General features: G+C 39.3%; 1 long non-coding RNA gene across 1 annotated transcript in view; it reads right to left on the bottom strand.

Annotated features, from left to right (window-relative positions):
* Positions 1-2,264: 2,264 nt before the first annotated feature.
* The window catches only part of LOC143664993 (uncharacterized), a 108,273-nt gene continuing 91,486 nt past the window's right edge, over positions 2,265-19,051 (bottom strand). The window contains exon 4 of the long non-coding RNA XR_013166703.1: positions 2,265-2,631. This is a non-coding gene — a long non-coding RNA (uncharacterized LOC143664993). The remainder of the gene's footprint in view (positions 2,632-19,051) is intronic.

Below are 19,051 nucleotides of genomic sequence, written 5' to 3'. Positions count from 1 at the left end.
CACTTGACTATTTTATCACTGTTGCCTTGGACTAAAACTAAGAATTTGCACAAACCAGAAACTGATTTCCCAAGGTGTCTGACCTGGATCCTGTTTGGGTCTAAGTCCAGTTTGGAAATATTATAAACTAATTGGTTTCAGGCTTGGATAATTCCACAGAGACCTCTAATGTGGCAATTTTAGAAAAAAGACAACAAATATCTCTAAACAGACATTTTGGTTAAGTGGCCTTTTATTCCTTAGTAACTAACCACGATCCCTGTCTCCAGAAGGCTTTGTGGTCATGCTCATTTGCAGCTGTATTAAGGGTGCAGAATTCATACTTTTCCTGGATCACTGACATCTGGCTTCCTTCAGTTTGAAAAAAAAGCAGCTTGATAAAAATAGCAACCAAGGGATCAAGAGGGAGTTTAATAATCAGTCCTCCTCTCAAATATGGTTTTATTTCACTGAAACACTTCTTCCCAATGACATCAAATGTCAATGTATGCATTTCTGGATAAGGTAACACAAAGCACACAGTATCTTAAGTGAGGTAGTTGATGAGTTTGATCACTTGTTACCTCAATAATATATGCAAATAAAAATTTATTTGCATTCAAAGTTCATTTTTAAGAAAGATATTAACGTCAGGGCAATCGAATGTAATTTCATTTTAGAGGGAATCATTTTACTTATTATTAGCCTTAAAACTTGAACAAGATCACTGAGTCCATCAGGGCAACAGCTCTGACATGACTGAGCTTCGGCCCCCAGCTGCTGTGCACCTAATGGCTTTATATCTATTCGACACATCATCTTTTGTAGACTATTTCCCACCCATGTAGGAAATATGCACCCATATGCATATGACCAAAGCATGGATATCTATAATGTCAATATTAAATGGCAAAGATTTGGTAGCTAAATACATTCACGGATGCATAATTTTTCTAAATGCATGGATATCAAGGTAAGAGGAAGTCAAGGCTAATTAGCCTGCAGTGGGGTTAAAAGTCTTCCACTGATATCTCAATCAATCCATATGGCTCCAGGGTCTGCTATGAAACCCCTTATGTTGGAAGCAATCTCATTAGATAACATTTCCTACTATATGCTGTTATGCATACATGACTTCAAGGTCCTTAAGTTCCATCAATGTCAAACTCTGCCAGGAAAAAAGCAGAATTATCAATTTAGTGGGTATCCAAATGTGTCTCAAACTGAGGTTTTAAATCTTAGAAAGAAGAGAGACTTGTTTATTTATTATATCTGAGTATTTGCTTTCAAGGTCATACAGAAAAATGCATGTGAAATGTGAGGACATTTTATTTTGACAAGTCTAGCTATACATATACATTTTTTTCCTTAATGAAACAATTACTATAGAAATATCAAGATCTATATCATGTCTTACCCTTGCACAGAAATTACTTCCACATCAACTACCTCAAAAGTGAGAATTCTAATAACTTGCATTTTATGTATTTTTTTAAATGAAGGGAACTGAGCAATGATACTTGGACATCTCTTAAGTTTGCAAACTGCAGAGTCTATTATATTCAGATGGATTCTGAATTTAGATTGGGTACATATGTGTTCCTTGTGAAATGTTTCTCTGCTCTTCCTTGGTTCAGCAGTTATTATATTTCTTTTGAATTAATTCCCCTTGGCTTGTTGCTGTGCAATAGTTGTGTACCCTTGACCTTGTTGTCTGACCTATTCTCCCTGTTGGACAGACCTCTAATGAAAAACTGAAGTAGAATGAGGTGCAGCACCTGCTCCTTTCAGGGCAACTACTATTTCATCCCTGATGCTCTGCTTAGATTCTCTTGAGCGGAAACTGATGTTTCTTTGCTGAGTTATGACGGCTAAGTCCAGATACTCTTGAGAAGAGCAGAAGCCTTTTTATAGGACAGGTTGAGTATTTCCCTGAGAAAGTCTTTCATGGACTCAGTTTCCAACTGTACATGTGTGCCCAGATGGCAGGCCTTGAAACCGAGTTTATAATATCCCCTCAAAGAGGGCCCCTTGGGGATATAACTAGCATAACTGCTTATCTTTCAACTCATTCATGTACTTTCCTTCTGAAAACCCCATCAAAATAAATACCTGCACCTAATTTGTGAGGCCTTCTCTCTTGTAAAAGTCTTTGATCTATTCCCAACTTACAATTTGCTTTTGGCATCAATAAGCAGCCCCTCTCCCTGAAAAGATGACATTGTTGAGAAAAATGAGCTAGGAAGGAGTTTATGAACTTGAATCCTAAGATGGTCATGGCCCTGGGGTGTCATGGTCTGGGGTACCCCGCCACTACCCCGTTCACCATCTCTCCTGGGCTTCTGCTGCATTCCTGGCCCATGCCCTGTATTTATCTTTCAACTCATTTCTGTACTTTCTTTCTGAAAACTCCACAATAATAAATGCCTGCACCCTATTTGTGAGGCCCTCTCTCTTATAAAAGTCTTTGATCTATTCCCAACTTACAATTTGCCTTTGGCATCAACAAGCAGCCCCTCTCCCTGAAATGATGACATTGTTGAAAGAAATGAGTTAGGAAGGAGTTCATCAACTTGAAGCCTAAGAATCTTTTCTCCAGAAGTCTTCTATCAAAGTGAGCATTACAAAAGTGACCAGCAGTTCAACTCTCTCCTAAAGAAATAAGAAGTCTCTATTAGGATTTATCGCCCACAGTTACCTTTTGAGGGAGTGGTCCATAATTACTCCTTTTTTTTTTTCCTGATGAACAAGCTGCTCTGCTAAATAGTTTAATAGCTTTTCCCTAAGGAAGTGTGACTCAGCTCCAGGCAGGATTAGAATACCAAGCTCTGACCTCTAGTCTCACTTTTCATCATAGATAGGCTTTCCAAAGGAGCTTAAAGTAAACTGATTGAACAGGTCAAAAGGTAAAACGAAAGGGAAACTAATTAGAGCCCAACATTTTTTAAAAATCTCAGAACACAGGTTTAATTTAAAAGCCTTCTTCTATGATTACTTTTGTTTGTTTATCTAACAATATGGCTTAAGTGAAAAGCTGAGTATTCTTTATGTTTGGAGACAAGACCAATAACAAAAAGAATTCTCTGGAACATGGAAAATATTTAAAACAAATTCCCCAGTACTCACTCCTTAGAACAGACATTCTCTTGTCAGAGTTATGCCATTATAATGTTATTTGGAAACAAGAGGGTGTAAGGAGACAGACTAGAAAAGGAGAATAAAAAATTTAGTCAGAACCAACTGAAAAATCAGAGAAATTTAAGATGTTCAAGTTGGTAGAGGTTTGGAAATATACAGTCCAGCCTCTTCATTTTAGTTTAAAGTACCAAACAGCCAGTGGCTGCAGACCTGCTCAAAGCCTCAAGGCTTGCTGGAGATGGGGTATCCTGACTCAAGCTCATATTAGTTGTTATTCTCTCTTGTTTTGTAAAAGCTATTTTAAGACCTTGACAAACTAAAGCTTAGGGAACTTGTCTAAGGTCACAGGCTGGTAAATGATGGAGCCAGGATTCTTACTCTGGATCCTGTAACTTGGAAACCTACTTCTCAGTCCCCCTTGTCTCAGTTTGTACATCTGAGATGAAGGCAATAATAGTACCTACCTACCTCACAGAGTTTATGCAATCTTTACACAAGTGAATATATATAAAGCTATTAGTCTCCTGCCTGGCATATAATAGGTGCTTCATAACGTTAACTGCTCATAACAGCAGCAGTGGGGTAGCAGAGGTACACCACACTAAGCCACAGTGGGAAAGAGCAACAAGGTAGAAGTGAACCAGCATATAAGTCGACCTGTTTCTTTCATCATATAAAAATCTATTTCAATCTTAAGAAGTTTTGACTCAATTCTCTCAGGAGAGCTTCATCAGTGGCCATCAGTAAGTGGCATGAGGCTAGGGCTGTTCCTTGCCACCTATTGCCTTTTAGTAGGTACTTATATTTCCGGGGAACCAGAAAATATGGTCCCCATAGATAATAGCACTGAATGAAGAAACAGATGTGTGTAACCTTACATGCATTTTGATGCAATTTTGTCATAGTGCTGGAGCTCATTAGGGGTGATACCCCTGAACCAAAAGCAGCCATGTCCATGGTGGCCAACTCTGTGACACAGCCTTTGTCAGACTGAACATAACAAGATGCAGGAGGGGACAGAATAAAACCAACCCTGAGTATTTTCTAAATTCAAGTAACCTTCTTTAATCCTTCCTCCTATGGAATCTGTGGCCCACACAAAGTTATCCATCTTATACAGGTGAAAAACTAAAGTTCAGAGGGGTTAGAGGACTTGCTCAAATTTATACAAGTGGAAATAAAACTGATGGCTGTCTGCCCATGTTAGCCACCTACATCAAGGACCACTGAAACCCACACTTCAGCTCTAGCAGCCACTCCTCCACCCAAGAAGTATAGACACTGGATAACTAAGACAATATTCTTCCATTTGAAAAAGTATAGTTCAGGTAATCCAATTTGTCTTCATCTCAGTTATTAAGACAATGATTTCTAGTAAGCTTTTACAATTTCTCATCCAATTCCAATCACAATATTCTTTTTTATCCAGAAGGCATTCTCAACAATTTTTGTTTGCTTTGCCCTGAGGAAACTGAAGGCCCCTGGAGAAGTAACCAAGCGTGTTTGCCTTGTTGCCTTACAGGTTGGGGAACAGCACCTTCAAAAACATGCAGCGCCGGCACACAACTCTAAGGGAGAAGGGCCGCCGGCAGGCCATCCGGGGTCCTGCCTACATGTTCAACGAGAAGGGTACCAGCCTGACGCCCGAGGAGGAGCGCTTCCTGGACTCAGCCGAGTATGGCAACATTCCCGTGGTCAGGAAAATGCTGGAGGAGTCCAAGACCCTCAACTTCAACTGTGTGGACTACATGGGGCAGAATGCGCTGCAGTTGGCCGTGGGCAATGAGCACTTGGAGGTCACGGAGCTGCTGCTCAAGAAGGAGAACCTAGCGCGGGTGGGGGATGCACTGCTGCTGGCCATCAGCAAGGGCTACGTGCGCATTGTAGAGGCCATCCTGAACCACCCTGCCTTTGCACAGGGTCAGCGGCTGACACTCAGTCCACTGGAGCAGGAGCTGAGGGACGATGACTTTTATGCCTACGACGAAGATGGCACGCGCTTCTCCCATGACATCACACCCATCATCCTGGCGGCACACTGCCAGGAGTATGAGATTGTGCATATCCTGCTGCTCAAGGGCGCACGCATTGAACGGCCCCATGACTATTTCTGCAAGTGCAATGAGTGCACCGAGAAGCAACGGAAAGACTCCTTCAGCCACTCGCGCTCCCGCATGAATGCCTACAAGGGACTGGCAAGTGCCGCCTACCTGTCTCTGTCCAGCGAAGACCCTGTCCTCACTGCATTGGAGCTAAGCAACGAGTTAGCCAGACTAGCCAACATTGAGACTGAATTCAAGGTAACTCTCCCACTCACCATCTACAGGCAGACTGCCTAATGGGCTTTTCCAATGCAGTAGCAAAGTGGGTTGTCTTCTGGTCTAAGAAAGGGCAACACCCTCAGGGTCACATGTAAGGAAGGAACTTCCTCAACCTGTGTCAAATGTAGGCCTGAGGGAAAAGCAGCCCATTAGGTGGAATATTTTAAACCATAAAATGTTGTAAAGAGGTGACTTCAGTGCAAACCCTTGCAGTAAAAAAAAGAACTACAGGCAAGATTATGTAAATGCTTCAACTTTAGTACTTATGTCTTTTCCTAGTCTGACTCTTAAAACTTCTTGATTGTGTCACATGCATGGTTTTGAGTTATCTTGTTCACATCTCTTTTCTATCCTGGACTATGTCAATCTTAGTTTTAGTCTCATAGTCTAATGTTAGAAAGATTTGCTGCAGCCTTTCTTAAACCTGGCAAGTCATTGCTTTTGTTCTATCAGGGCTGAGGAGCTGGAAATTAAACACAGAAATAAGACCATTTTTGTAGAGTTCAGCTTGCTACCCCAGTAGATGGGCCCAGAGCAAAGCTCTAATTCAGTCAACCTGAGAACATCTTGATTTACCAGGCCAGCTGAGAAGGAAGGAGACTCATTTCCAAAATTCATCATTCAATAGTGGTTCTGGGCTTCTGTTATCTAATACCACCTATGAAAGAGGATTCTGGCACCCCATGGCAGGGATTCTTTTGACATACATTTAATAATAGTAAGAGCAAACATTTAGTGGTCACTTATGTGCTAAGCATTAACTGCCTTACCTTTATGATCTTATTTAATCTTCTCAACAACCATATGACTTGGGAATTATTATTTTCTCCATTCTTTGTGAGGGTACAGAGTTAGATAAAGGTTAAATAACTTTCTCAAGGTCATATGGTTAGTATGTGACAAACCACCGTTTTAATCCAGACACATTGACCCCAGAGCCTTGTTCATGTATTTAGCATCTCAGAGTTTCATTTATCTTATTTAAATGATGAAGAGAGTCCCACTGAAAAGGTGTGGAAGGAAGAGTATGAACCACAACTGGGTTCAGAATCTCTCATCCCATCATTCAGAGCCTACTATATGCTAGGTGCCATGGAACATAAAAGGAGGTGTTACATGCAGGTCCGGCCATCGAGCTGGTAAAGCATGTCACCAGCTGGTGACAAATTTCATTATCTAAGCAAGATTCCCATGCAAAAGCTGTCCCTGCATGGGACATAATTAGGTGGCCAATGGGAACCAAAACACAGCAAGATAGGCCCCTTTGGCATGGTGTTTAGGGAGCATTCAAAGGAAGGGATAGAAATTGGTAGGCTCTTACTGAGCAGGAGGAACTGGGCCAGTGGGAAGAGAGAAATGCGCATTTGAAAGGAGCAACCCAGAAAGGGCCAGAGCAGGGAGGTAAAGAAAGCTTCATATGACTAGATTCCAGACATCCTGTAGGGGGCACACAGGAAGAATGCTGAAGAGATGAGCTGGGGACAGATCTCAGAGGGCCCTGTGTGCCAGGCTGAGCACTTTGAATATTATTCTATGGGAAGGAAATGGAGAGAAACAATCTTTTTATTAGGGAAATAAATGAAAACTACCGTTTTGGGGATTTACTTAACTGTAGGAGTTAAAATAAATTGGAGGACTTAGAGCGGGAAGCACCGGGACTAAAGAAGGAGACGATTTAGTTGTGCATGCATGAGGCCTGTAGCCTTGTTGTAGGAATGGGATCACCCACAAGCCAGGGACAGAAGGACCAGGCTTGCAGGAAATGGCTAGGCACAGAAAATTGTGATTAGATGAAGAAACCTATAATTAAACTAATTTTATTCCATTCAATTCTCCCATCTTAGACCCATCCACTGAATTGGAGTCATTTTCCTAAATCCTGTATTGCTCATAGCCTCATTGAGAAAAATTGGTGGGTGTAGATGTAAAGATTACCCAAAGAAGCTGCCAAGGAAGGCAACTATTGTCTCTTCTTTCTTTGTTTCCATAAAATAAACCTCACCTTCCTTAGTATTTAGGCCAAGGATATCCCAAGGAAACCTGGTAGAACTTTACTTTGTTCCCTGGTTTTCAGACTGAATCTGAAGGTAAGCAATGTCAAGGAAAGCCATTCAAATCAGATGTTCCAAGCCAAGGGAAAAAATACAGTTCAAGTAAAAAGTTTTTTGATCAGGTTGTATAATTGCATAATTCCCCACTTATCTGGCATCTGGGAACATGCCAGCTTTCCGAAATAAAACAATGCTAGACTAACATTTGGAAATGCATCTGAGCCATTTGTTTCCTTTACTGAAGCTCAAAGTCTGGCATATTTTCATATATATAATATCTAAAACTGGAAGCTTGTTGAAGCATCTAAAATTACATTTTTATTTTAAAATTATGAAAATTGTGGAGAATTAAAACACTACTAACATGATAAATACTTTTTACAATTCAGTTATTTATTCAAAATAAGAGTTAGTATAAATACATTTGCTGGCTATTAATGTCCCTGGAGTTTCCTCTGTTTGAAATAAATGTCTTTCAGATTGTCAACAAAGGGAGCATTCTAAATTAGCATTGTGTTCCTTTAGAACTTTATGATTTATTCAACTATCTATATATGTGCATTCCTGATATTATAAATCTCAGAGAAGGGAGCAGCTTAGCAGAAGGGAAGTTAAATTGTAATAAAAGAATAAAGAGCAAGTGTATGTGTTCTAAAATACACTCTGTATGAGTCTGTGCAGTTTCCAAGGGTCTACATATTGCCACTTGTGTTACATGTTATGGTTCGACCCAACAGTATCCATGGCGTAAAACACTATCAGTTTCTCATTGCAAATGTTACATGTTATTCACCACATCCTCTAAAAGACTCATTCTGGAAGTAACCCCTTGTAATTTGGAAACATCATCAGTGAAAACTTTGATTCAGTGGCCCAGGTTATTGTGTTTTGAGTCATTTTATCACTAGAATAGCGTCTGGTCATTAATAAGAAGTCCAGCCAATATCAAGGTCTCTAATAAATTGGGACTGGAGTCAAATACCTACTAGCAAGCCATTATTTTTGGTGTAGAAATTATGCAGCTGTTCAAGGTTTTGCTTACGTCTCTTTCATTTTCTGGGATCTAGGAAGATACTAAAATTTGATGTGGTTGCTGGGGCCTTCCTAGTGCCTTGAGTGGGACCTAGGAATCTAGTAAGCATCCCATAAATATTCAATGATGGAAATGAAAAATTTCTCAAAGGATAATCATTTCAACTAGTGAAGCAAGAAAGTACTTCTATCTATGGCTTAATTTTTTCCTAAACACATGGATTTAATAGAGATATTTCATGAACATGCGATGGGGAAGCTCTAAAACTGTTACAAGCTGGTTAGGGAGATAAAACCAATACACATTAAACAACTGAAGACCAATCACATGCTGCACTATTTGGTGCCAATGTCCACTACACTCCTGGAGGACAGTGTTTTCTTGGTCTGGCCCTTAGTACATAACACAGGGTCTGAGAGCTTTGCCCATGAGTTGACATTTTGGTGGATTAGTTTATCTTTAGGAAGAATAGCATAGTCTGGACTATTCAGAGGTGCTTCATCCTGATGACCCCAGCTCTCTCTTTGTAGAGGCAACTGGAGTAACACTGAAGAATAAGAGAGTTACCAAGCACAGTTAGCTTAGATTTCCTGCCACGAAGAACACAATGAAGTCTCTCCTGAATCAATCTGTTCGCTTTTCTTTACTGATCATCCTCCTGATAAAACTGCTCAAAGCTCCCTTTGTTTTACTGATGACTTCCTAGTCAAATTTATGGGAATTCCATCTATGTGTGTTGGTTGTCTTTGGAGCTGGTCATTGTTTTTCAAAAGGCTTTCAGGAATTAATCTTTCTTCCAACTCAGAGTCATGGCAGCAGCAGTGCTTGGTTGGGGAGGAGGGAGGATGAGAAAGGAAAGGAAGACAAGGGAGTATTACAGAGTGAGGTTTAGGACTTTGGAAGGGAAGGGAAAGCAGGATAGGGATAAAGGCACCCCTCCTGTTCCCTCATCCTGTGCTTAAACTTAAAAACATCTAATATTCCCAAGTCACTTTATCTTTAGTCATTTAAGATTTGGTCATTCTGAAGAACAGAAAAGGTACAACTGAGAAGGCTTTTACTGTTAATAAAATGTCATCATGGAGGCTATCAATTGAGCTTCAGTCCACAAGCAATTTATTCCTACAGACTACAGAGAAGAGTAGGGCAAAAAAGCTAAAGCTGTAACTTCATCCTGCTTAAAATGTTAATGATTTTTCTGTTTATTAATGGATTGTTAACTACATGTATTATGAAAAATAGATGATGAATTATGTATCAATATGCGGCCATTTTAAGACCCATTAAAAAAAACCTCTGAGCCCAAAACACTGCAAATTAAAAATGCAAATAATGACAAATCAGACTAATTTGCCACCTGCTATGCTCTCCAGTGAGATTCCATTGTGTAAGGTAAAGATGTTGAGATAACAGCTTGTAATCTGCTTGCAAACTTATCACAATGGAAGAGGGAGAAGAGGAGGAGAAGGAGTGAGTTTGTGTTGTGGGGAGAGAGCTCAGGACACACTTGAACACTGGCCACCGGAGCCAGGGAGCCAGGGAGCTTGAGTAAAGACTCACCCTCGCCCTGCATCGTCCAGAAGGGTGATTAAGCCTGTTGCTCCAGCCTCCAGTGGAATCTGAGTTTGTACCAGTTTCTGAAATGCTTTACATATTTTGAGGGTTTTTAAATTTTTTAGGCGAACACCCTGGGAAAATACATTTCCTCGATGTTTGAAGACTTGGCTGGTTATATAAACAAATGACAGCTTACTATACAGAAAAGGATTTTTAAATTGTTTCCTTTTCCTTTGGAAAAAAAAATTTTTTTAAGCTGTGAAGTCTACAGGTCTTAAAGCAAGGTTGTTCTTTTTGTTTGTTTGTTTCTGTTTTTAAAAAGAATCCAGCAGAAAATTCCTCAAAGATACTCACGTACAATCCCCAGTACTCTCCAGGATCTGACCACAGTCACCAAAGCCATCTATGAGAGCATGTGATGGTGCAGAGTATGAGGAGAGAGGAGGGGGGAGCACAAGAGGTCAGGTGATGGGATATAATGCGATGGCCCCTCATCAGGCAGGAACAGGTGATGTGTGACCAGGGCATGGGTGACCCGTCACAGGTCCACCCTGGGTTGCAGGCCCCAATACCTGAGAAGATGACCCAGGCTTATCTTAGAAGAAGGGACAGAGGGGACTTCTACCCACCTTAGCTTTGTCTTTTTCTATTCTACCCAAGCATCTGAGGAAGTACTTTCACCAGAATACTCATTGAGGCACCACAGAAAAAGGAGCAAACTGACATGTCCTTTAGTGACAATTCTTCACTGGACCACAACCGATGCCTAAAGTTAGATGACAATCCTCTTCTGGAACCACCTAGGGTTTCTGCCAAGAATATCAACCTCTAAAATGCAGGGAGCCAGTGTAGGTTGGATGACAAGTATTCAGGTGGGATAGAGGAAGTTACTTTGCTTGAAGAGCAGCCACCACGAGATGGGCTCTGAGGTGCCATCTCACCCATGCTTCATCTCCTCGGGGCTGTGGAGTAGAGAGCAAAGAGCTTGGCTCTGGAATGAGACTGATTTAGGTTCCAGTCTCAGCTCCATCTTTTACCAGCCATATAATCTTGGACATCTATTGTGAGTTAGTTTTCTTATATGAAAGATGGGGGTAATACCAGGTTTTTCAGTCAGAACATGTCCAAAATGGGACGCTTGTTTACCCCACCCACCCAAAACCTTGCTCTTATCCTAATCTTTACATCTCTATAAGTGATACTGCAATTGCTAAGAGTTTTCTATTTAACCTCCAGAAAATCCAGACACATATTAGATGCCCAGTAATTATTAGTTCAGTATATAAATAAATGAATTGATGATGAATGAATAATAATTTCCCAGGACATTGCTAAGAAATTAATGAATGAAGAATATAAAAGCCTTTCCACAGAACCTGACACACACTAAGCACTATTAATTTTTTTCCCAGAGCTCAATGCAGAACCATTTTTGCTCTCCAAAGCCCACTGGACTGTCTGCATCACAACTTTTCCTCCCAGTAAACACAGCCAAGTTTCAAGACAACACCTCCTCTACTCCTTTAGGCTAAACTTCCCAGCCCCTCAGCAGATTGTTTTAGAGAAAGGCCAGGCCGTAACTGTGAGTTCTATGGATTAAAATAGGCCAAGGGAATATTTTCCAATTGGAAAAATGCAGACCACTAAAACTATTTAGCAGCATAGAATGCTGCTAAAATATTACTATGTGAAGAAGTGATGCAGGCTGGAAAGACAGAGGAGCAAAAGAGGAGAGGGAGGAAATGGACAAGCAGAACTCCTGCCAAATACAGATAGAAATCATTGTTTGAAAAATCTCTCCATGGAAAATATAAACAGATTCAGCACTACACATAAAAAAAACTGAAACCAAAAATTATTTCCTATACAAGTACAGCTATCAGTCTGAAATATCAGAGATATAGAGAAAATGGAGACTGTTCAAAATATTAGCCAGAGTAGGAGTACAAATTCAATCAAATGGAAATTCAGGGATCTTCATTGAAATAAATTACAATGCTATATAAATTAATCATAGTAGCACAGGATTAATCAAGTACGCTGTACACACCATGGAGAAATGTGGTGCTGTTTTTGTTTGTTTGTTTTTTTAATTAGCATTAAATTCACATCAGAATAAATTGGGAAAATATGTCAGGATGGTGGGACAGGGTTATAATCTGAGACTCACAGAATATAAGAACTGGATATACCCTAGTTAGAGCTATATAAAAATTCATCATTCGTTCAACAACTATTTACCAAGCCCCTAATATGAGCAGGGCTGTAGGTTAGCTGCTAGGGATAAAATTATAAACAAGATAAAGTTTCTGCCCTCAAGGAGCTTATGTCTAGTGGAGGAAATATACATTCTTCAAATAATTACCAGGAAAAGAACATAGCATTACAGATTGCGCTGAATGAAAAGAAGTAAAACTTAATTTTAAGAGTTGACCTAGTAGGACAACTGACTGTGTGTGTGTGTGTATGTTCAAAAGTTTCTCAGAAGAGGGCAGGCCACCATGGCTCACCTGACAGAGTTCTCGCCTGCCATGCCAGAGACCTGGGTTCGATTCCCGGTGCCTGCCCATGCAAAAAAAAAGAGAATGTTTAAACTGAAACCTGAAGATACAGATGGGATAAACAGCAGGAGATGGAAAACAGGGTTCAAGGCCTTAAATTTCGTATGAAATAGGTTAGTGGCAGAGAGGAAGAAAGGGAAGCCCATTCTAAGAAGTGTGAATAGTTTGGTGAGCGTCTATCTTAGGGAGTAAAAGGTAGAGGTGACAGGTGATGGGGATGGAAGAAAAGTAGCTCAGCATGGCCTTACTATTGGCAGTTGTGGCATGAAGTTGGACTTCATTTGAAGGTAAATGGGGAACCACTGGAAGGTTTCTGGCAGGTAAGTGACTTACTCAAAGCTGCACTGGAAATATCACTCTGCTTGCTGTAGAAAATAGGTTGGAGGGGACAAGAGTGGAAGGAGCTGGAAGGCTGCTGTGGGAAAAAAAGAGATCCTCCAAGAGAGGGGACTGATGGCACATGAGTGCAGAAGGACCAGCACATTTCAACTACTGTGTGAATCAACAAAGATAAAGCCATGCAAAGTCAGAGACAGTTAATCTCCCCTAGCTGTTTCCTCTGTGCATGTCTCAGCATCCTGCTTCTCCTGTCACTTGGTCTCCTTGGTGTGGCAGATGGTGCCCCAGTAATGGAGAGGTACATGGTGAGGAGCAGAATAGAGTCATCTCTTGGTCTTCTCCTCCAAGACAGAAGCCCAGTGTTGTGGGACCTGGGCAAGAAGTGATGTGGATTCTCATTTTCCACTCTGACCTTGGGAGATAGAGAAGGCTACATGTCCCAGGCTCAGTCAAACTGTTCACCAGAATGCTTTGCCAGTTCAGACATATTGGAAAGTGGGTTCAGAAGTGAACAGAAAGGATTCCATTTGATTTTCATCTTTCTACTCCATTTTCCAGGTTCTGAGGACATCTTTCTCTCTCTCTGACAACTGTGCAGACCAAGCAAATTTTTCATTAAAGCAGAGAAAAATGATTGAATATTACCTCTGATTTTTGTTAAACTGGAGTACATTTCAGCATAAATAAAGTCACAGGGTACACCTCTCCTCTCTTTCTTCCTCCTCCCCCTCTTTGGAACTCTGCATGCAGAGAATACCAGGCCAGGAGGAAACTGAGGGCAGGCAAGGCTTTTCCGGGTACCTTCAATCATCCCTGGTGGGTATGCAGTTCTGCTACCAAGTTATTTGGCTCTTTCTTGAAATCTGCCTTCTCTTGAAATTTGTTGCTTTCTTTTTGGATTTTCTGTGGTGTAGGTGGGAGTAGCACCAGGCTGAGTTAAACTGGGGAAGGCGGAGACCACGAATCCAGACAGATCCTCAGAGCAGGACAGGATGGGAGGCCAGGGTTCAGCTATTCTGGAAGGCCAAAGGTGGTCCTAAAGCTGAGAAGTCAATCTACAGGAAAAAGAGAGATGACTGATGTTTTTTGTTGGCCAAGGCACAAGCACAGCCAGAGATAAGGAATTCTGTAAAAGTATGTAGGTGTGGTATTTGTGGGGGGTAAGAGGTGGAAGATAAGAGACAGAAGCAATGGAAGGAAACTTTGTATAGGGTGAACTGTCCTTCTCAAGAATGAGAAAACATTTTAAAGTGCTGGGTCTTAGGATAATAAAAATAATTCATACTTGCTTAAAAATTTTGGAAAATATAGAAAAGTAGTGGAAGTGAAACATCAGCATTAATCCTACATCTGGGACTAACTAATACTTTAGGATGTTTCCTCTTACTACTCTTCTCCCCAGCCATACATAACTCCAGGTGAAAATTTTTAAATTAATACTGATTTAATTAATGGAACATTATCACAATGTTTTAATTTCCCTTCATGCTTTATCTTCATACTCATTCTTTTTCTTCCCTCCTCAAAAGCCACCTGCTCCAATGTATTTAATGTATTCAGATATATAAATTAGATATATAAGTATGTAAGTACCATTCATTCATTCAAGACATATTTTTCTTGTACCTACTATGAACAAAATTCTAGAGGCTGGGAATACTTAGAGACCATCAAAACCCTATAGATCACTGCTCTCACGGTGCTTGTTTTAAGGGAGACTTTGAAGAACATATTATTGATTTATGTGTATGTGTGTTTATAGTTTACATAAAAGGGATTGTAATAACACTCTTTCTTACTCATTTTCATTTAACATGCTGCTTTTTTTTTCTTGCAGAAGTTGTAGGTTTACAGAAAGATCATGCAGAAAATACAGTTCTCATACATCATTTTTAACATTTTGTATTACAGCTGTGACTTTGCTACAATTGATAAGAGAATACTAGTATAATTACATATTAACTATAGTCCATAGTTTACATTAGGGTTCACTGTATTGTATGGTCCTATGGTGGTACTTTTCTTTTTTTTAATTCTGAAAATATAGATGCCACATAAGATTGCCTCCTTTAACCACATTCAAATACATATTTCAGTCAACACCATGTTTTTTGCTGGTCTTTCCATGTTGTTTTATGTAAACCTAGTTCATTGCTTCTGTCTGCTTCCTGATATTCCATTCTCTGCATCTACAGGTTTTCACTTATTCCCGACTACCATAGTGACAGACACATACACTCCCCTAACTTCTTGTTACCACAAATAATGATGCAAAGAACACTTCTGTACTCCCTTATGATCCTAATATTGGAGGGCTTTGTGTTCATACTCAGTAAGGAATGCCCAAGAATAATTTCACTTCGTGTCCCACAGACTGCTTCCCAGAAGGCCTGCCCTGGTCTACACTCCCTTGGGGAGTTTGATGTGTCATGTGAACAGTTCCAGGCATTATCTCGCTTTCTAACATTTTTCAGTATGAGGGATGTAAGACTATTTTAATTTGCATTTCTCTAACTGCTAATGAGGCTGAGTGCTTCTATAGTTTTTAGGTATGTGGATTTCTCTTTTCTGTGAATTTGCCCCTTTTGGAAAAGACAATTCCTTTGCTCACTTTTTAGCAGGATTCCTATTTTGGGGTATTTTTAAGTGGACTTGCTGGAGTTCCTTACATATTCTTAACACTAGTTTCTGGTCTATTTTAAACATTGCAAAAATCTTCTCTCAGTCTGCAATGCATCTGATAAATTTGTTTATGGCATCCTTTGTTGAACAGAAACTTATTTTTTAAATGCCTGGTGTATTTAATCTTATTAAGAATCTTTCAAAAGATATTCTCCTACATTAATGTCTAATTTTTCTTCTATTGCCTTCATAAATTTACCATTCACTTTTAAATCTTTAGTCCATTTAGAGTTTAATTTTGCATGTTGGATGAGTTTGCATTAGAGCTTGCTTTTTCCATATGGTGAGTTAGTTTTCCAACCTTATCTGTTAAATAATCTAAACTTTCCCCACTAATCTTTGATGCCAACCTTATCACATACCAATTCCCAAATAACAGGTTTCTGTTCCTGGCTTTCTATTCTTTTCCAGTATTGCATCTTTCTATGTCTCCATCGGTACTCCATTTTATCCCTCTGACTTTATTCTATGGCTTGGGAGACAGAGTTATTTTTTTCTGTGCAGAGACATATTTTTTGTTTTGTATAATTGTGACAAGACTGTTTAAACAATTGGAATCTTGGTTTCCTCAATGAACATTTTAACATTAGCATTTGCCCCATATTATGTCAACTCTCTATAAATTTTTAGTTACTAGAAAATTTTAGTGTCAAAGCCAATAAAACTTAAATATCTGACAATTTAGTAAGTTCCTACCATGAAGCCACTTCGGCAGCCCAGTTTAGGTTGATGGTGGGCCCTAGAACTTTGAAGGACCAGGCATATGAATAGGGAAGAGGTGTTCTGAGCCCTGCCCAGAGAGAAACAGAGTGGTGGGCTATTGGCCAATTCCTGGACTTAGACTGGGCTTACATATTGCCACCTTTAGCCCATCTCTCCAAAACAGAGCCCACTGCTCCTTAGGGCTCATTTTTCTAGATGCTTCTCTCATAAACCCAGGAATTCGAAGCTCTGAGTAAAACTGGGAGACAGACTGCTGGGATCCCTATAGGATGTGCTTGTTGAGCAGAGGGAGGCAGGTTCACATTCACTTGCTAGCTCAGCTCAGGCAGAACTGAGACACAACCAGATTCACTGCCCACTGTCCCTAGACAGAATTTTTACCATTCTTTGTTGAGGTTTTTCTTAAAGGCATTTAGAAGACCCCTGAAAATCACACACCAGAGTGAAAGGAAGAAATGATAGAGGGGCAGGGCAGGGGGAGCTAAGAGAATGTAAATAATTCCTTGAAGGACTCATAGGAAAGAATGGTAAGGGCTGTTTTTTGTATTTCCTAAGGATCAACAAGAGGGAGCTAGAATTCTAAAGCAGTGATAAGAGGGGCAAGATCAGAGATTTGCTTTTCAAATGGCTTCAACAACAGGACCCAGTTATGCTTGATTATTTTAACCGAATTACATCATAATGTGGATAAGAACTAAACCTTGGTAATAATCTGTAGTCTGCTGATCTGTAAATCGAAGAATTCCAGGTCAGATACAAGAACAGAAAGAATTTGGTTTCTCCTTGAGGGTTCCCCTTATAAATATAGAACAATTAAGAAATAACCTACTTTCTTTTTAAATATGTTAACTGAAGGAATATATGATGTAAAAAAAAATCAGATGGGCCCAATAATGTACAGCGAAAAGTAAGCTTCCCCTCGTCTTAATCACAAGCCCCAGACTCAAACTTATTAGTAACATCTTATACTTGGGCATAAATCTTTTATACATAAATAGGCGTGTGTGTTTTTGTATATGTATACATACATTACTTTTTTGTTTAAGTGTATTAAAACATACTCCAAATTCATTTTTACAACTTATCTTTTTCACTTTCAGATAAAATCTGACAGAGACATCTTTCCATATCAGCATCAACAAGTCTACTTCTTTCTCTCCAATAGCTGGAGTGTTCCTACATACATGCCCTGTAATTTATGTTACATTCTCTTACTGATGGACATTTAGGTTTAGTTGCAGTTTTTTGTTCTAATAAACAGTTCCACATTGTATATCCTTTTACATATAACTTTGCGCACCTCTATGACATCTGTAGGATAAACCCTTCAAAATGGAATTTCTGAGCCAAAGAACATGTACTTTTAAAATTGTGCTAGAGATTGACAATTGCCCTCCTAAAAGCAGCCCCCAAAATTCATTGATGGTGTGGTTTTTCCCCACCCCTTGTCTACAGTGGTTGTTAACCAAACTTTTCAATTATTGTAGATTTTACAATTAAGAAAAGGTATCTCGATGCTATCTTAATTCAAATTTCTTTTATGACAAGTAAGGTTGAACAACTTTTTGCTTATTGTTCAATTGTACTTCTTTTTCTGTGAGCTGTCTATTCCTCTCTTTTGCCCATTTTCTCTTGACCCATTTCTCTTATTTTTTATTTGTATGAATTATTTTTGAAAAAGTTTTCACATGTGTTGCAATTATTTTTCAACGTGCGTTGGAAATATTTTTCAGGTCTTATTTTCTTTATGATATTCTTTTCTGAGCATAAATTATGTTTAAATTTTTCTGGTTTCTTATTTATGACTCTTTCCAGTTATGGTTTCTAGGTTTTATGCTTAGAAAGTTTTCCCTACACAAAAATTATTTTTTTTTAATGCACCTACGTTTTCTTCTCATGCTTCTATAGTTACAATTCTATATATTTAACTCTTTAATCCATTTGCAACTTATTTTGACGTAAGGAAGAAAACCTCCTACCTTCTCAACAGCAATATTCCTCTGTTCTTTTTGCTCAGTTACCAAGATTTGATTCCATTTGCATAGTCAAAAACTGCTATCGTTGAAAATATCAATCAAGAAAACTTAGTGTAATTAAGCAGAATGAAAGTCACTGCCACTGGAATTGATCACCCATCTGTCTAGCAAACTCCAGATATGTATTTTTTCAGGTACAAATTTTAAAAAGAAAAAGCTGAAAGGCACATTCAATTAATTTTTAATTTAAAAAATATTTTCTTCAGGTTTTGGATTATTTTAGCATTTGGTTTGTAGGCTGCATAATAGTGAAAACTCACTGTTTTGTTTCCACTGTCATTAGCCCATGGATTGTAAGAAGCTGGCAAATGCCATCACAGACCCTGGGTCCAAGATACAGTCCATTAAATGCCAACTGAGGAAACTGGGAGAACTGCATTTGATTGCAAAGTGAAAAATCTATATAAAGAGTTAGAAATCTCTTAGCATGATCACACTTGGCATGATGAATTAAATGCCTCTCTATTCCTTTTCCATTTATAAACTATGCAATGAGTATCTACCACAAATATTACACAATCAAACACAGTGTAGCAATAAAGAACCCTATAATAAATACTCTCTGAATGTCCTGGTATGGGCTTTCTTTCTTACACTGACCAACAGAAGGCTCTACTGCCTGAGCAACAGA

This window comes from Tamandua tetradactyla, chromosome 20, assembly GCF_023851605.1.
Source record: "Tamandua tetradactyla isolate mTamTet1 chromosome 20, mTamTet1.pri, whole genome shotgun sequence".
Taxonomy (NCBI): Eukaryota; Metazoa; Chordata; class Mammalia; order Pilosa; family Myrmecophagidae; genus Tamandua; species Tamandua tetradactyla.
The sequence above is the reverse complement of the archived record's forward strand: the minus strand, read 5'-3'. Positions and strand labels throughout refer to the sequence as shown.